Raw genomic sequence first — 17,495 nt, 5'->3', positions numbered from 1 at the left:
TGACGCAGCCAGGAACCAGGTCGCGGCCCCCGAGACACCTCAGCTGCGGTAATGGCCGCCGCCAATGGCGTGTAGCTGGTGGAAGAAACAAAAGAGTAGTCAGACAAGCCGGGGTCAACAACAACAGGACAAAACAGTACAGGACAGCAGACGACAATCACAGGTCACAAGCCGGGTTCAGCAACAGAGGGTCAGATCAAAGGAGAATACAAAGAATAGTCAAGTCACAAGCCGAATCAGAATACCAGGAGAGTCACGAGAGTCAGAACAGAGTAATAGTAACACAAAGACACAAGACACAAGTGCAAAGAGCATGTGCGGGCCACAGGCTTATATGTCATCAGCCACGCCCCTCTGGGGGGTGGACCTCAGAGACCTGAAGGCATAAAAAGGACTCCCATCATGCACAGCAGAATCCAAGATGGACGCCAGCACATGGAGTAACATAACCTCAGGGAAAAGGTAGGACCTTGACAGAGCCTGGCCATGGTGCCAAGCAGGAAATCAATGTGAGATCTCCCGGCACCAGGCGTCTCCGATGTCCCGCTCAGAGTGAAGAGGAAACCCCGAGGGAGCTGCCGCCGGGACCTACCTAAGTGTGGGTATGGTCTCTGGAGGTTGAGAGCGAGGCCCCTGTGGAGACGGTCCAGGTGGCTGCCAAAGGGAGGAGAGAAAGGAGGTCCCTGACAGTGGAAGGAGCGGCGTGGACCCTGAGCGGTCATGTGACACGCCGCAAAGGAGTCCTGGGAGGAGAGTGACGCAGGCCGGCACAGAGGAGTAGGGGAAGCGACGGATCTCTCTCCCTTCTCTTCCCCCCCCCCCCCCGCTACTACAATTCCATTATTATCGAGATAAAGAGGAGCTTTGGAAGAAGATAAAAGGAAGGGCAGTAATAAAATATGGGGAAATAAATTTGCAGATCTTTTCTGACCCAACAGTGGATACATTAACAAGAAGGAGATCACTGAAACCATTACTTGAACAAATGAGAAAACAGAACGTTCGATACAACTGGGGGAGTAGGTAGGTTAAGACTTTGCAATATAGTAGGAGATACATTAGTCTGGAGAAGATATGGAAAAGAAAGGAGGAGAGAGGGGATGAAGGAGAGGAGAGTAAGGAAAGAATGGAAGAGATACAGTTTGTAACTTACAATGTTAATGGATTAACAGCCCTGGGAAGAGATTCAGTATATTTAAGGAGATTCAACATAGTTTGTCTTCAGTGGTTTTCTTACAGGAGATACATTTGGGGAGAGAAACAAACGTGAAATTAAATTCTAGATACTATCCATTGTGGTTCTATGCAGACTCCCCAATTAGAAGAGCTAAGGGAGTGGCAATAGGATTCGTGGAAAATATAAGGTTTGAGTTTGAGGAAAGATTGGTAGATCCTGAAGGGAGATTTCTGTTTTTAAAGAGAAGATTACAAGAAATAGATTGTACATTAGCAAATATTTATTGTCCAAATAAGAAACCGGAAATATGCTTAAAAAATACTCTGAAAAAATTAATGGATTTCAAAAAAGGTGGTTTAATAGTGGCGGGAGATTTCAATCTTTGCATGGACCGTCAGATAGATATGACGTCTCCTGTGCAGAGGGTGGAGGGTAGGTTTCTGAGAGCCTTGAAGAAAATGATATTTCAATGTCAACTTGTAGATATATGGAGAATTAAGCATACGAAGGACAGAGATATACGTTTTACTCTCATGCACACGAGATGTATTCAAGATTGGACTATATATTACTGGAACATCGACTTATTGAGTCTCTGGTCAAAGTAAAAATAGAAGAAATGTCAATATTGGACCACGCTCCTGTTACAATGAAATTACTATGGGGAAAGGGGTTGAAGTGGGGAAAAGTATGGAGGTTAAATGAGACACTTCTGGATCAAGAGACAAATCAAAAAATTAAAAAAGAAATAGAGCAATTTTTTGAAGAAAATGATACAGGAGATGTGTCTGTAGCAATAGTGTGGGAGGCTCATAATGCTTATATTAGAGGAATCCTTATTGCGATCAGAGCCAAGAGATTATGCAGAGGGCAATAAATAAAAGAGAAGAACTAAATAATTTTCTGGAAGAAGATAAGAGAAGAGTATTTAATAAAATGATAAGTGAGAGATATAGATGGGGAGACAGGCCAGGAAAGTATTTAATGAGGGCTCAGAGGAAAAAAAATCTAGGAACTATATAGAAAAAATAAGAGACCCCAAAGGAGAATTAGTGTACTCAACTAAAGACATCGATAGGGTGTTTAACCATTTCAATACCGTGCAATTTTACACCTTCCTGCCCAGGCCATTTTTCAGGTTTCAGCGCTCTCACACTTTGAATGACAATTGCGCGGTCATACAACACTGTACCCAAACTAAAATTTTATCATTTTCTTCACACAACTAGAGCTTTCTTTTGGTGGTATTTAATCACCGCTGGGGTTTTTATTTTTTGCTAAATTAACAAAAAAAGACCAAAAATTTTGAAAAAAAAACACATTTTTCTTTGTTTCTGTTATAAAAGTTTACAAATAAATAATTGTTCTTCATAAATTTAGGCCGAGATGTATTCTGCTACATGTCTTTGGTGAAAATAACCCAAATTAGGATGTATTTTTTAGTATGTAGGAAAGTTATAGAGTTCACAAACTATGGTATAGATCTGAATATTGATCAATCCTGAAGTACTGACGGCCAATCTAATTTCTTGAGGTCCAAGAATGTCAGAATAGTACAGATATCCCCAAATGACCCCTTTTTGCAGAGTAGACAGTCCGACGTACTTCATAAGAGGCATGGCGAGTTTTTTGAAGCTGTATTTTTTTGTCATAATTTTTCGGAAAATGAAAAAATGAAAAAAATTATTTTCACTATTTTTTTTTTACATACTGTCACCAGTGCAGTACAGCGTCATCATATAACTGGCATGGCGGTGAACAGGGACACTGACTGGTGACAGTATGAAAAAAAAAAATATATATATTTTTTTTTATTTTTTTTTATTTTTTAATTATATTTAATTTTTTATTACATTTTTTTTATTTTTTTTAAGATTTTTTTTCATATTTTACTATGACCAAAAGAGTACAATGTTACCATAGTAACATTGTACTACTTTGGGGAAGTGATCAGTTTTTTTTTTTTTTTTTTTTTTACACAATTTGCTTATAGCAAAGAATTACTTTGCTATAAGCAAGCATTTACCTGAATGAAATCGATTCATTCAGCTTTTTTTTTTTTTTTTTGTGCTTAGCTGTGATTTGGTCACAGCTAATCACATGACATGTGCATGTGATTAGCTGTGACCATTCACAGCTAGGCACTAGTATACAATGGATGGCATCATGAATGAAGCCATCCATGTATACAACTGTCATGTGACCTGCTGTGATTGGTCACAGCAGGTCACATGGTACCAGCAACGGGAGCCGGTACTCGGATCTTTCATCGGCCGTGTCCGAGGTGCACGGCCGCCGACAGATCGCACTGCTGCGCCGCTCTGCACTAGCGCAAACGGCGCATGTGCGGGAGCACGCCAAATGGCGTGCACCCGGAATGGAGGAGCACATCTGAAGCCGCCAAACGGCCATTGGCCGGGCGGCTAATGGTTAAAGAATATTATAGCAATTTATATAATATTACTCCCCATAGTTCTATAAATAATGATGGGATAGGAAAAATGGAAAAAAGACGGACATATTTACAAAATGCAGGATTACCGAAAATAAGTGAGGTACAATTAATATCCCTAGAATCAGAAAGGGAAGAAACACAATTAGCATTAAAAAGTACCATGGCTGAGAAAAGCCGAGGGCCAGATGGATATACGGTGAGGTATTATAAAAAATATAAAGAACTATTAGTACCTAAATTAAGGATATATATGAATGCATTGGGGGGAGAAATGGAAATGAGGCGGGAATCCCTACAAGCACATGTAGTTCTCATTCATAAAGAAGGTAAGGATGTTACTCAATGTTCAAGCCACAGACCGATTTCTTTACTGAACACAGATACCAAAGTATATGCAAAAGTTCTGGCAAACAGGTTGAAAGACCTAATGACTGACTGGATACATATAGATCAAGTGGGCTTTGTTCCAGGGAGAGAGGGTAGAGATAACGGATTGAGATATTTGTTCCTCGTCCAAGAAAGCAGAAAAGAGAAAACCCCTGATATATGATGGATACACTGGAAGTATTGGGGATGGGAGATAGAATGAGAGAATGGATAAGGAAGTTATATAGCTTACCCTCTGCCGCAATAATGGTTAATGGGGATTTATCAGAGTATTTTGAGATGCTAAATGGAACAAGACAGGGATGCCCTCTGTCTCCACTATTATATGTTTTGTCATTAGAATCGCTATTGTCTATAATAAGGAATAATGTGGATATAAAGGGAATACAGATAGGAGACACAGAGCATAAGGTGGCAGCTTATGCGGATGATATGTTGTTTTATGTGGGGAACCCTAGGAGAACATTTAATGAAAGCACTGAAAGAGTACGGGAATATATCAAACTTAAAAATTAATCCAACAAAAACAGAGATCTTAAATATAAACCTTCCAAATAGAGAGAGAAATAGGTTACAGGAGGAATTCCCCTTCGTCTGGAGAGAAAAAGAATTAAAATATCTAGGAATAAAATTAACTGTTTCCTCCAAGAACTTATATAAATTAAACTATATCCCATTGTTAAATGAGATTAAAGATGAACTAAGGAAATTAAGAGGGGGAACCCCATCATGGATAGGTCGTATAAATCTGATAAAAATGGTGATTGTTCCAAAATTCTTAATATAAATTTCAAATGATACCAATTAAACTACCAGAAATATATTTCAGAACAATTAAAAAAATAACAAGATATAATTGGAGGAATAAAAAGCAACAATAGGATATGAAATTTTATGCAGAAATAAAGAGAAAGGCGGACTGGGAGTTCCAGACTTGAAAAGATACTATAACTTGGTAATAATGGTGAGCATTTATGACTGGACACATAATGCAAAAGGGAAAAGTTGGGTTAAAATTGAAAATACACTACGCAATACTAATCTAAGTAGGATTGTTTGGTTGCCCACACAATACTGAGGATTAGCAGATAGCACAAGTTGGTTCACATTAAATGTTTTAAGAGTTTGGGATGTTTTGCACAGACAGATGGGATGGGAATTTAATTTACTGCTAATGCCCTTAGGGTCTACAGGGTTTTTTCCTTCCGGGTAAAGAAGATATCACAGGGAAGTGGATTAAGAAGGAAGATGCACAATTGAGGGATATAATGGTGGGGGAGGAAATGGGCACACTCAAGGATTTGGAAAAAAAAAAAGGGAGACGTTTTCATGAGAATGGATGAGTGGCATTATTTTCAATTAAAACACTTTACGGGGGAGCTTCCAAAACCTTTAAGAACAAGAAAGGATTGGAACCCCTTTGAGCGGTTATTATACACACGGGGGGATGGGAAACACGGAATTTCTAAAATATATGAGATTCTCACTGAAATAAACATAGATATAAGGCCACCATATATTGAAAAATGGGAAAGGGATATAGGTGTAATAATAGATGTGGAAAAACAGAGGAAAATGTATAGATTAATCTATGAAAATATAAACATGCGGGAGGTAGAAATTAACTATAAATGTTTGACAAGATGGTATATTACATCGAGTGTGGCACAGATTGAGTGGAGATAATTCACCTTTGAGTTGGTGGTGATGTGGAGGTAGAGGCACTGTGTATCACATATGGTGGGAGTGTCCTAAAATACAGGAGTATCGGTAGAAAATAGTGAACTTGATTCAGAAAATTACAGAGGTTGACAATATATTAGACCCAGAGACTTGCCTTTTCCATAGTACCAAGCTTTCAGTCAAAAAATATAAAAAATCTGGTGTATTGTATTATTTGAATGCAGCAAAGGGCTTGATACCCAAGTTCTGGCGGAGACAGGAGGTACCGAAAATAGAGGATTGGGTAGACAGAGTGGATCAAATATGTAGGATGGAGGAACTTTACCATATGAAAGAAGATAAGATGGAGAGCTATCATATAAGATGGAACAAATGGGAGGAATTTAAAAAGTTAAAGTCAAATATAGAGTTTATGGGGAAATAATATAAAGTGACACGGTTATACTTTTCGCTTCTGAGGACATGGATTTCTAGAAAGGAATAGGAAAATGCAGAGCAGAGGGGGTAGGGTGGGAAGAAAAGGGGATATGATAAATGTACTGAAAATGTGTCAGTGTTTTTAAAGGAGTATGTTTTGTACAATCTATTTCTTTGAAAATTCAATATTAAATTAAAAAAAGGAAAAGAGGGGTGGATGGGAGGGGTGCAAAGGAAGGAAGAGGTGGAAGGAAGGGAGGGAGGAAGGAAGGGAGGGAGGGGTGGAAGGGAGCGAGGGGTGGAAGGGAGCGAGGGGTGGAAAGGAGGAAGGTGTGGAAGGAAAGAAGAGACAGGTGGAAGGAAGAAAGGGGTGGGAAGGAGAGGTGGAAAGAAGGAAGGGGTGGTAAGGAAGGGAGCGAGGTGTGGAAAGAGAGGTGGAAGGAAGGAAGGCATGGAGGGGTGGAAGGAAGGGAGAGGTGGGTGGAGGAAAGGAAGGGAGGGAGGGGTGGAAGGAAGGAAGGAAGGGAGAGGTGGGTGGAAGGAAGGAATGAAGGAAGGGAGGGGTGGAAGGAAGAGAGGTTGGACTCACATGCTCAGTCAGATGCATCAGAGCTGTCGGCTGCTCTGTGTTCAATTTCCCACCCACACATCCTGTGAAGCTGCACGTAGTGAGTGTGGGTGGGCACAGGGGGAGGCAGAGCAGATCCAGCCTCTCTTCCCTCTTTTCCTATTGGTGTGGAGGATGGGGGAGGGGCTAGGCACTGAGGAGCATACAGCGGGGGGCCCAGAAAGAAACAAAAGAATGATCAGGGATGACCGGTGCAGTGGTGGGGGCAGTTACAATGACCGATCTCCTGTATGTCTTTCAATAAAGCAGCTGGAAGTTGCTTCTCCTCCACTCCCTCCCACGGCTTTCAGCTGCTGCATTGAAAGTCATACAGGAGATCACTGCTTGTCACTGCCCCCACTGTCGCCCCTCCCACACACCCCTAGTTTTGGTGCTGCTCGCCCCCCCTTATTTCCACTCGCCCAATGCAAGCAGGCAAGTGGAAATTTCGAGGACTGGTATATGATGTACACTCTAACAATTAACTTCTCTTATCTAGTTCTTTTTTTTTTGTTAAATATGTAATTAAAAGAATTGTGTTATATCCATTCAAAAAGAGCAAAAATATCTGTTGATCTTGCCATAAATATTGTAAACTGAAAACTCACTGTATTCTCTGCCTGTGCTGACTATTATCAATAACATTGTTCTTAGCTACAGTATCTTTGAGGGCTACAGAACATGTTTATTTTATCCTATGAACAATATTAGAGGGTTGGGTATCTGTAGTCCTATCTTGTTTTTGATGTCTTGATATAGGAGGGTGACTGTGGTCTTTGACATTGAGTGTATTATTTGTATAATGACTAGGTGAAAAAAAAGGAAGCACACGCAGCCACCACATCTAAGAACTAATAAGCTGCAATATATTCAAACTAGCTGCAATATATTCAAACTCTTGGTTTTGGGATGAAAAATACAGTTTAAAGTGCATTGCCTTTTATTATGTGAGCCCTGCATATATGTTATCCAATTTTGTATCGTAAATATACAGTGCCATACGATGCATCTTGTATGCCCAAGCATCTTTACAACTAGAACTACTATGCAACTTTTTGTAGATATCTTTTCTATTGAGTTTCCCATTCACATTTTTTTAAGATTCTGGTGGATTTGTGTGCCCTGATCTTTGTAAAAGCTAGGGATAATGGGAGCTGCACAGCCAGGCAAAGCAGACAAAAGCTGAAAAGCAATGTTCGTTATAAGCCATTAACTTATAATTCTGTTCATTTTAACACAACTGGCAGCTGAAAGCAGATGAGGTGTTAAAGGGCTGAATTACCGAAAGAACGTTAATCAATAGTACATTGCATCGCTTTGATAGGAGACACATAAAGCCTTGTCTGAGAGATGATTGCATTTTAGCTTTGTTTATCATTCACATTCGGCAGCATCTTTATAAAGAAAAAAAAAGAAAATTGCTAAATTTTCCTAGTTTTGTTGCTAATGAAAAATATCAATAATCACAAGTGAAGATTAAAGAAAAAAAAAAGCATTCAAGACTTGTAAGGGCAAAAATAGATCAGGCATGCAGAACAATAAAACAGACCTGGTTGCTGCTGAGTGTGTGAAATATAATGAGCTACTTAACTACGCGAGAAAAAAATAAAAAGATTGTTGCATGAGGCAGGCTATTAAATCATCAAAAAGCTTTACATAAACATTAAAGGAGTCTTCCACTAAATCTGAAGCTAGTAATGAATCCAAAGGTGGCATGTGGTTTGCATGAACATTGTTCTCTATGTATTCTTACATCTAAATAAGATGCTGTGTGCTTATTTGTCATAACTGCTTTTGGTCATCTCCAGATTTGTAGATATTGTCTCCTGACATTTATTTATTTATTTAGCATTTCACTAACATTATGTCAAACACCTACTATCATTTCTTATTTTACTTTGTGTTCACTTTATTGCCTGTGTATAGTAAAAAAATGAATCGTTAGTCTTTTTTTTTTGGAAATGGGATCCTTTAAGAGAAATGTGCACCTACAAAGGTAGATTATTGAAAAGTTTTCTTTAGATCTTCTCCAACAGTAACTGGCCAAAGTATAGGCTGTCACTGACAATAAAGTTGAAAAAACATACAGTAAGATATTGACTAGCTCTAAAAACTGATGCATTTATACAAATAATCAAATGGTAGATGTATAGGGTTTAGCTATACAGGGTTATAGGGTATAGCTAGCAAAATCCTTTCTTAATGTAACAGGTATAGACTCTAGAGGGAGAGACATATATTTTCCCAGGTACAATTTATTAGTAATACCTAATCTGGAATATGCAATTCAGTTTTGAGCACCGATTCACAAAAAAGGGTGATGGAGAGCTGGATAAAGTACAGAGAAGGGCAACCAAGCTGATAAAAGGCATGGAGGAGCTCATCTATGAGCAGAGATTAGCTGAACTGAATGTATTCTCTCCTGAGGAGAGGCAGTTATGGGAGAATATGCTCAACATGTAGAAACTCATAAGTGATCATATGAAAAGGCTTCTTCACAGTAAGAGCTGTGAAAATGTGGAGTAGACTCCCTCAACATATAGTTCTGGCCAGCTCAGTATTTTTTTTTAATATATATAAAGAGCTATATGCATTCCTGAAGTGGGGTTGATTTGCTAAAGGGAAGATCACTTTGCAAGGGGATTTTCCCTACAGCTTAGTGAATGTGGTGAAATTTAACTTTGCAAAGAACACCCTAAAAATAAAAAAAAACAGCATTTTTTGTTTGCACATTATTGAATGATGAAAGTCAGTAGAGCTTCCACTTATTTACTAGGCTTTGGGGAACATCCACTTGCAAAGTGCACTTCCCTTGTTATGCGAACATTGTATTTGCCTTTAGTAAACCAACCCCAGCTGAGGTCATGATTATTTATTTTTATTTATTTATTTTTTGTAAGACGCTTTATTGTTCTTTTAAAAGATGCTGATTCAATAGCTAATAAAGAGGTTGGAGGTGGAAAGGAGACATAGTAGGCTTAACTGCTAAACATAGGAGCTGCATTTTGGGATGTCATTAAACTTCAGTATTCTAAAAATATTAATCAAAAATTACGGTATTTAAAAAATTATACAGATACTTGAAGGCTAGAAGGTTAAAGGAATATTGATGAGTGAATCATGCAAAGTTCTGTTTGCAGGAGTTTCAGATAATTCATAAATATCAGCTGAACTTAGGCATAGTGCTGAACCCCATTAGGTGTATGGTAGATGAAATATTCTTTTTAAAGGCCACTTTGCAAGTTTTCGTTAAAAAGGACATTGGGAGCTGGGGACTGCCATGGAGGACACATGCCAATGCAAAACAATAAAAAAAAATTAAATACCATAAAGACCGCACATAAATTAAGTGCATTAAATTTACAATACATAAGTAATAATGCTTCACATATACAAAGTGAATAATTGTAACATTCAGTCCCAATACGGAAAAATAAAGTGCCCAAGTGTTGAATGCTAATTGGTGAACTTTGTGCAACAATTGACAGGTGCTCCTCTGTTCTCAATCGGTGCCCCACATAGATGTGCACTCACTGTTAGCCGTGGACCTCCTATCTCTAGGTTGGTCTTAAGCACCTGGTTTGGGACTAGCCTATTGCGTGATGGCAAGAATGGCACCAATATTTATTCCTGGGAATCATGTGATCTGGCTGATAGTAACCAACAGAATGATGACCAGTGTGGATATAAGTGACAGTGTAGTTAAAAAAAAAATATCATACAGAGGGGAGGGGATTTTTTAGTGTGACTTACAAATACAAAAATCCTTCAAATAACATGTTCTGGGGATGCCTTAAACCTGCACGTGAAGTTGTGCACCATTACAATTTACACCTTTATAAGTGACACACAAAAAATACTACCTCCAAACAACAGATCCCCAATCTGCTTCTGTTTGTACACAACGTGGCTAATGATCCTATGTGACCAAGAATGGTGAGTGACCATAGTTGGTCAATCAGATCACTCAGGATCCTCGGCTGTGTTGTTAACATTAATTCATTAGTGCAGTGGCCACTTATCTGTCAAATGGTGATGGAAGTGCAGTGGAGCATGAGATATGATCATTATGGCTAGAGATGAGCGAATTATTCAAAAATTCGATTCGGCTGATTCGCCGAATTTGCGGGAGAAATTCGATTCGATGTGAATTTATTCGCTGCGAATTTAACTTATTTAAAGAGTTTCTAGGCTTCAGAGAGCCTTTATATTAGTGCAGAACACTGTACCTTTAATTTAAATGCCCTTGGAGTCTGCTGGGGAAGAGAAATAATACTGTCAGTCAGTATGACATGCAGATGAGTGCCGTCGATCTTAGAATCACCGCACACTTCACTCATTTGGGCAGTCACGGGGCACGACGAAGAAGAAGAATGAAAAGAAGAATGAAAAGAAGAAGAAGAAGAATGAAAAGAAGAAGAAGAAGAATGAAAAGAAGAATGAGAAGAAGAATGAAAAGAAGAATGAGAAGAATGAAAAGAAGAATGAAAAGAAGAAGAAGAATGAAAAGAAAAAGAAGAAGAATGAAAAGAAGAATGAAAAGAAGAAGAAGAATGAAAAGAAGAAGAAGAATGAAAAGAAGAATGAAAAGAAGAAGAAGAAGAATGAAAAGAAGAAGAAGAAGAATGAAAAGAAGAATGAAAAGAAGAAGAATGAAAAGAAGAAGAATAAGAATGAAAAGAAGAAGAAGAAGAATGAAAAGAAGAATGAGAAGAAGAATGAAAAGAAGAATTAAAAGAAGAATGAAAAGAAGAATGAAAAGAAGAATGAGAAGAATGAAAAGAAGAATGAAAAGAAGAAGAATGAAAAGAAGAAGAAGAATGAAAAGAAGAAGAAGAAGAAGAAGAAGAATGAAAAGAAGAATGAAAAGAAGAAGAAGAAGAATGAAAAGAAGAAGAAGAAGAAGAAGAAGAAGAAGAAGAATAATGAGAAGAAGAATGAAAAGAAGAATGAGAAGAATAAAAAGAAGAATGAAAAGAAGAAGAAGAATGAAAAGAAGAAGAAGAAGAATGAAAAGAAGAATGAAAAGAAGAAGAAGAATGAAAAGAAGAAGAAGAAGAATGAAAAGAAGAATGAAAAGAAGAAGAAGAAGAAGAATGAAAAGAAGAAGAAGAAGAAGAATGAAAAGAAGAAGAAGAAGAATGAAAAGAAGAATGAGAAGAAGAATGAAAAGAAGAATTAAAAGAAGAATGAAAAGAAGAATTAAAAGAAGAATGAGAAGAATGAAAAGAAGAATGAAAAGAAGAAGAAGAAGAATGAAAAGAAGAAGAAGAATGAAAAGAAGAAGAAGAAGAATGAAAAGAAGAATGAAAAGAAGAAGAATGAAAAGAAGAAGAAGAAGAATGAAAAGAAGAAGAAGAAGAATGAAAAGAAGAATGAGAAGAAGAATGAAAAGAAGAATTAAAAGAAGAATGAAAAGAAGAATTAAAAGAAGAATGAGAAGAATGAAAAGAAGAATGAAAAGAAGAAGAAGAAGAATGAAAAGAAGAAGAAGAATGAAAAGAAGAAGAAGAAGAATGAAAAGAAGAATGCGAAGAAGAATGAAAAGAAGAATGAAAAGAAGAATGAGAAGAATGAAAAGAAGAATGAGAAGAATGAAAAGAAGAATGAAAAGAAGAAGAAGAAGAAGAATGAAAAGAAGAATGACAAGAAGAAGAATGACAAGAAGAAGAATGAAAAGAAGAAGAAGAAGAATGAAAAGAAGAATGAAAAGAAGAATGAAAAGAAGAATTAAAAGAAGAATGAGAAGAATGAAAAGAAGAATGAAAAGAAGAAGAAGAAGAATGAAAAGAAGAAGAAGAATGAAAAGAAGAATGAGAAGAAGAATGAAAAGAAGAATGAGAAGAATGAAAAGAAGAATGAAAAGAAGAAGAAGAAGAATGAAAAGAAGAAGAAGAAGAATGAAAAGAAGAATGACAAGAAGAAGAAGAAGAATGACAAGAAGAAGAATGAAAAGAAGAAGAAGAAGAAGAATGAAAAGAAGAATGAAAAGAAGAAGAAGAATGAAAAGAAGAAGAAGAAGAATGAAAAGAAGAAGAATGAAAAGAAGAAGAATGAAAAGAAGAATGAAAAGAAGAAGAAGAAGAATGAAAAGAAGAAGAAGAAGAAGAATGAAAAGAAGAAGAAGAAGAATGAAAAGAAGAAGAAGAATGAAAAGAAGAAGAAGAATGAAAAGAAGAGGAAGAATGAAAAGAAGAAGAAGAATGAAAAGAAGAATGAAAAGAAGAAGAAGAAGAATGAAAAGAAGAATGAAAAGAAGAAGAAGAAGAATGAAAAGAAGAAGAAGAATGAAAAGAAGAAGAAGAAGAATGAAAAGAAGAAGAAGAATGAAAAGAAGAATGAAAAGAAGAAGAAGAATGAAAAGAAGAATGAAAAGAAGAAGAAGAAGAATGAAAAGAAGAAGAAGAAGAATGAAAAGAAGAATGAAAAGAAGAAGAAGAAGAAGAATGAAAAGAAGAAGAAGAATGAAAAGAAGACGTATTCCAGTACAGCAAAAAGTGTATCTGCAGAGAGCTCCGCTATTTCTGACAGTTCTCTGACAGTTCCTTCACATTTACAGCGGTTGAAACATTGTATCTATTTATTTCCAAATAAAAACATCTGTATCCTAAATGGAAACAAATAGATACAATGTTTCAACCGCTGTAAATGAACTGTCAGAACTGTCAGAAATAGCGGAGCTCTCTGCAGTGACACTTTTGCCGGCTGATCGGGAAAAATTCGATTCGTGCACCCGAAGTTTGCTAAAATTCGGATTCGATGCGAATCAAATTTCTCCTGAAATTCGAAACGAATTCCACTTCGCCAGGTTCGATTCGCTCATCTCTAATTATGGCAGCAGATCGCAAATGATTGATGCTGAATTTACATCTCTAGACAATGTGATTGATGAAGAATTCACATAGGTGAGATAGCATATTCTCCCAATGTTGAGGACATGTGGCCTGGTATGCTTCAGGAGGGGCAGCACACTCACAACCCCCCCACTTTCCTGGTCACCCAGGCTGCATGTTTGAATAAAGGTCTTGTATGGATTTTCAAGGGACCCCCATTCTGTTATTTTTTTCTTCCTAAAAGGAGAGTACTTGTTTAAAAATTGTGCACAGTCTTAAGAAGGCAAAACAAAAGAATAAAAGATGGCGTGGGCCCTCAAAATTCATATTCGATCCTTATCCAAAAGTGCAGCCTTGCTTTCTTTAGCAGTGTTTATTTTCTGCTACTGGGTCCTTGTGTGCACCTCTATTTTCATGTGATCTGTCTGTGAGCCTACTGTTTCCACAGGCTGTTTTTAACCATTTATGGCACATAGGTATAAAGCTCTCACTGACTATGTAAATCTTGATACTTTTGACCACCCTAAGGTTATGTAAAAAATGGTTGAATCTTGTTTTGTGTTGCTCGTGACTTTATTTTGTATATTGTTGTATGGATATAAAGTTCAATCTTTGCCCCTGATTTATTTGAAACACATTGGGCATATAATTTTCTTGTGTCATCACATCATATGGGAAACTGTGTTATCCATTTTTGTCATCATATGGACATTAAAGTGTTTGTACTTCACTATATCATATTATACTGTATGTGCTGATGAGAGTCCATGATTCTTCATTGTAAGAACAGCCATTGATTGTATATGATTTTATTTACTGTACATACCGTAAAGGTTTGTCTTTTTTATACAAAATAAAAATTGTTTCAGTGTGGACATTGGTGCCGTTATCGTCCCACATATCCAAAATTATCTTTAACCACTTCAAGACCAGACTGTTTCACCCCCTTCCTGCCCAGGCCATTTTCAGTGCTGTCACACTTTGAATGACAATTACTTTGTCAAGCAACACTGTACCCAAATTACACTTTTATAATTTTTTCACACAAGTAGAGCTTTATTTTGGTGGTTTTTAATAACTGCTCAGTTAAAAAAAATTGCTATATAATAGTAAAAAAACCCCATTAACATTGAGAAAAAAAAAAGATTTTTCTTAGTTTGTGTTACAACATTTTGCAAATAAATAATCTTTCTTCATAAATGTAAGCCAAATATGTTCTGCTACATTTCTTTGGCAAAAATAACCCAAATCAGTGTATATTATTTTGTCTGTGTGAAATTTATAGAATAACTATGGTATATGTATTTGAAAAATAATCAGTCCTGATGTACTGATGGCCCATCTCATTTCAAGAGGCCCTAAAATGCCAGAACAATGCAAATAACCTCCAAATTACCCTTTTTTTTTAGAAAGTAGAAAACCAAAGGTATTTAGTAAGAGACAGTTGTAATTTTGGTCAGAATTCTTTGAAAAATTAAGGAATTAAATAATGTTGTTTTTTTTTTTTTTCTTTTTACAAATTTGTCATTTTAGCAATTTTTCACACACAGCATAGGCATACTTACTTATAATTACACCCCAAACCTCATTCTGCTATGCCTCTCAAGTATAAGGGGATGTGTGAGACTTTCACAGTCTAGATGCATAGAGGAGTCCAAAATCCAAGGAGCACCTATGGATTTCATTCTTGAGTCCCATAAGTGCCAGTACAAGAGAAGCAGCAATCGAGAACACTGCTGCTGACTTACACTGGTGACAGTGTTGCTGGCTTGCACTGGTGTGGTGACACTGTGACTGGTGTAGTGGTTATCAGGAAAACTGCTGCTGGCTGCACTGGTCTGGGGTGGTGGAAATCAGGAACTCTGATTCTAGCTACAGTGGTCTGGTGACACTATAACGAGTGTGGTGGTGATTAGAGACCCTGACTGGCTTCGCTATTAGAGTTTGTTCAAATGTAATGCCAGGGGGCAGAAAACCTTGCAGTTCAGCCAGTTTTACTGCCTTTCAACCTCTAGCCCCTTTAGCCGCTGAGGCAGCAGTTAGGGGTGTACACATACCATGGCTGCAAACTTTGTTTAGCAGCTGTTTCAGGACTTATATCCCATATACACCCACCACTTGCGACCCATTCAAGTGAATGGTAGGGCTTGTTTGGGATCTAAGGGGTTAAAGCAGGTGGAGAAGGGGTGATACAATGCCTCCTCACTGCTTGTAAAATGCTCTCTGAAGAGTAATCTGAAAATAGATCTCTCTTGAGAGAGCATCACACATGAAAAAGTTCTTATGGTGACACTATGACTAGTGTGGTGGTGATCAGGGACAATATGACTTGTGAAATTGATCAGCAAAATTTTGATTGGTGCAACATTGATTAGGGAAATTGGCAGTAATTGGAGACAATGGCTGGAGACACTGACATTACAGTGATATCAAAGCTGTCAGTCATTGTACATGACACTGCCACATCAGTACAAGGTCACCTTAGTGAGTGTACTGCTCTGGGGGATGTTTTTTTTTTTTTTTTAACACTGTGATTTCTTACAACTGTCATGATGACAACAGTAAGCAATTAATTCCCTAACACTATTTAAAGACTGCATTCATGCAGTCTTTGTTTAATACTGAGAATGCTGTGATTTGCCACAGCGATCACATGGTACAGGACCAATGATATTGGCTGTATACCCCGATCTGTGATCTGATGTGTCACAGAGACACAGTGATCACAGATCATGATGCTGTGTCTCTACAGGTACATCCTCTCAGAATGTTATGTCAGGTTGTCTGAACTATAAAGAGAGAGTTTTTTGTCTAGAGCATGGTCGTTGAGTTAAGCAAGTGTGTACTCTTTTGATCTTTAGAGCACCAGTGGTGAGCACAAACAAATGTGAGTGTATTTTTAGTATTTTAATAAAAATGTAAATGTTTTATTGGGAAAACACTATGATTGTTTCAATTATTTTCCTGAGAATCCATTGGGGAATACAAGGGAGTACCTTAAAAAATAAATAAACCTTCCACTTGATTTTGGAGATAGGCATCTTAAATCATTTTGGAAAAATAAGAGGAAGTAGGGGAGAATTGGAGGCACATAATTCCATCTGAAGTGTTCTTGGTGCCCCTTAAGGGGGAAAGTGCAGTTTGACCTATTGTGCATAAGGGTCAAATAATAAGGTGAAAACATAGATTGGAAGGTGGTGGATCATGTGGGAAGTCATACAATCTTGAGGAAGGGAGTGACATGAGCCTAGAGCAAGGGGGTGCCAATGACAGACACAAAATTGGCAGTCGTGTTCCTCCAGCCACAGCATACTGCCAAGTTGGCTCCAGTGACAAGGAGGGAGGGGAAGATGAGGACACTAACTGTACTTGGGTGCTTGAGAGAACAAAGGAAGAAAGTGAGAAGGTACAACTCCAACGAGGCAGGATGTCCTCCTGGGGCAGGAGTAAGGCCAGCCACCCTATTGCATCACACGACACAGAGATCCAGAGGTACAGGCACTGCTGACTTGACGCTGACTTCCAAAAGGTCATTGGTGTGGGCTTTTTTCAACACATGTGCAGTAGACCACAGCATTATTATTATTATTATTATTATACAGTATTTATATAGCGCCAAAGGGTTTGCTCAGAGCTGTACAGTAGCAAGGAGGACAGAACATGAGACAAGACAGTAACAATACAATACACGAGGGTTCGAGGGCCCTGCTCTTTCGAGCTTACAATCTAGAAGGGAGGGGAAGGTGGTACAGGAGGAAATGGCTGTGGGGGATGGAGTGGTGGCAGTAGTGGAGGAGATTAGTTGTTAGGTGGGGTCAGGTGTTAGGTGAGGTTGGGGTAGACTTCCCTGAGGAGGAGGGTTTTCAGGGTGCGCCTAAAGGTGAGGAGGGTAGGCATTGCTGTTTGCAGTCTCTGTCTGAAGCTGATCAAGCGTGG

Source organism: Staurois parvus, unplaced genomic scaffold, assembly GCF_062004578.1.
Source record: "Staurois parvus isolate SC_StPar_1 unplaced genomic scaffold, SC_StPar_1.0 ptg000087l, whole genome shotgun sequence".
Taxonomy (NCBI): Eukaryota; Metazoa; Chordata; class Amphibia; order Anura; family Ranidae; genus Staurois; species Staurois parvus.
This window is presented reverse-complemented; position numbering follows the sequence as displayed.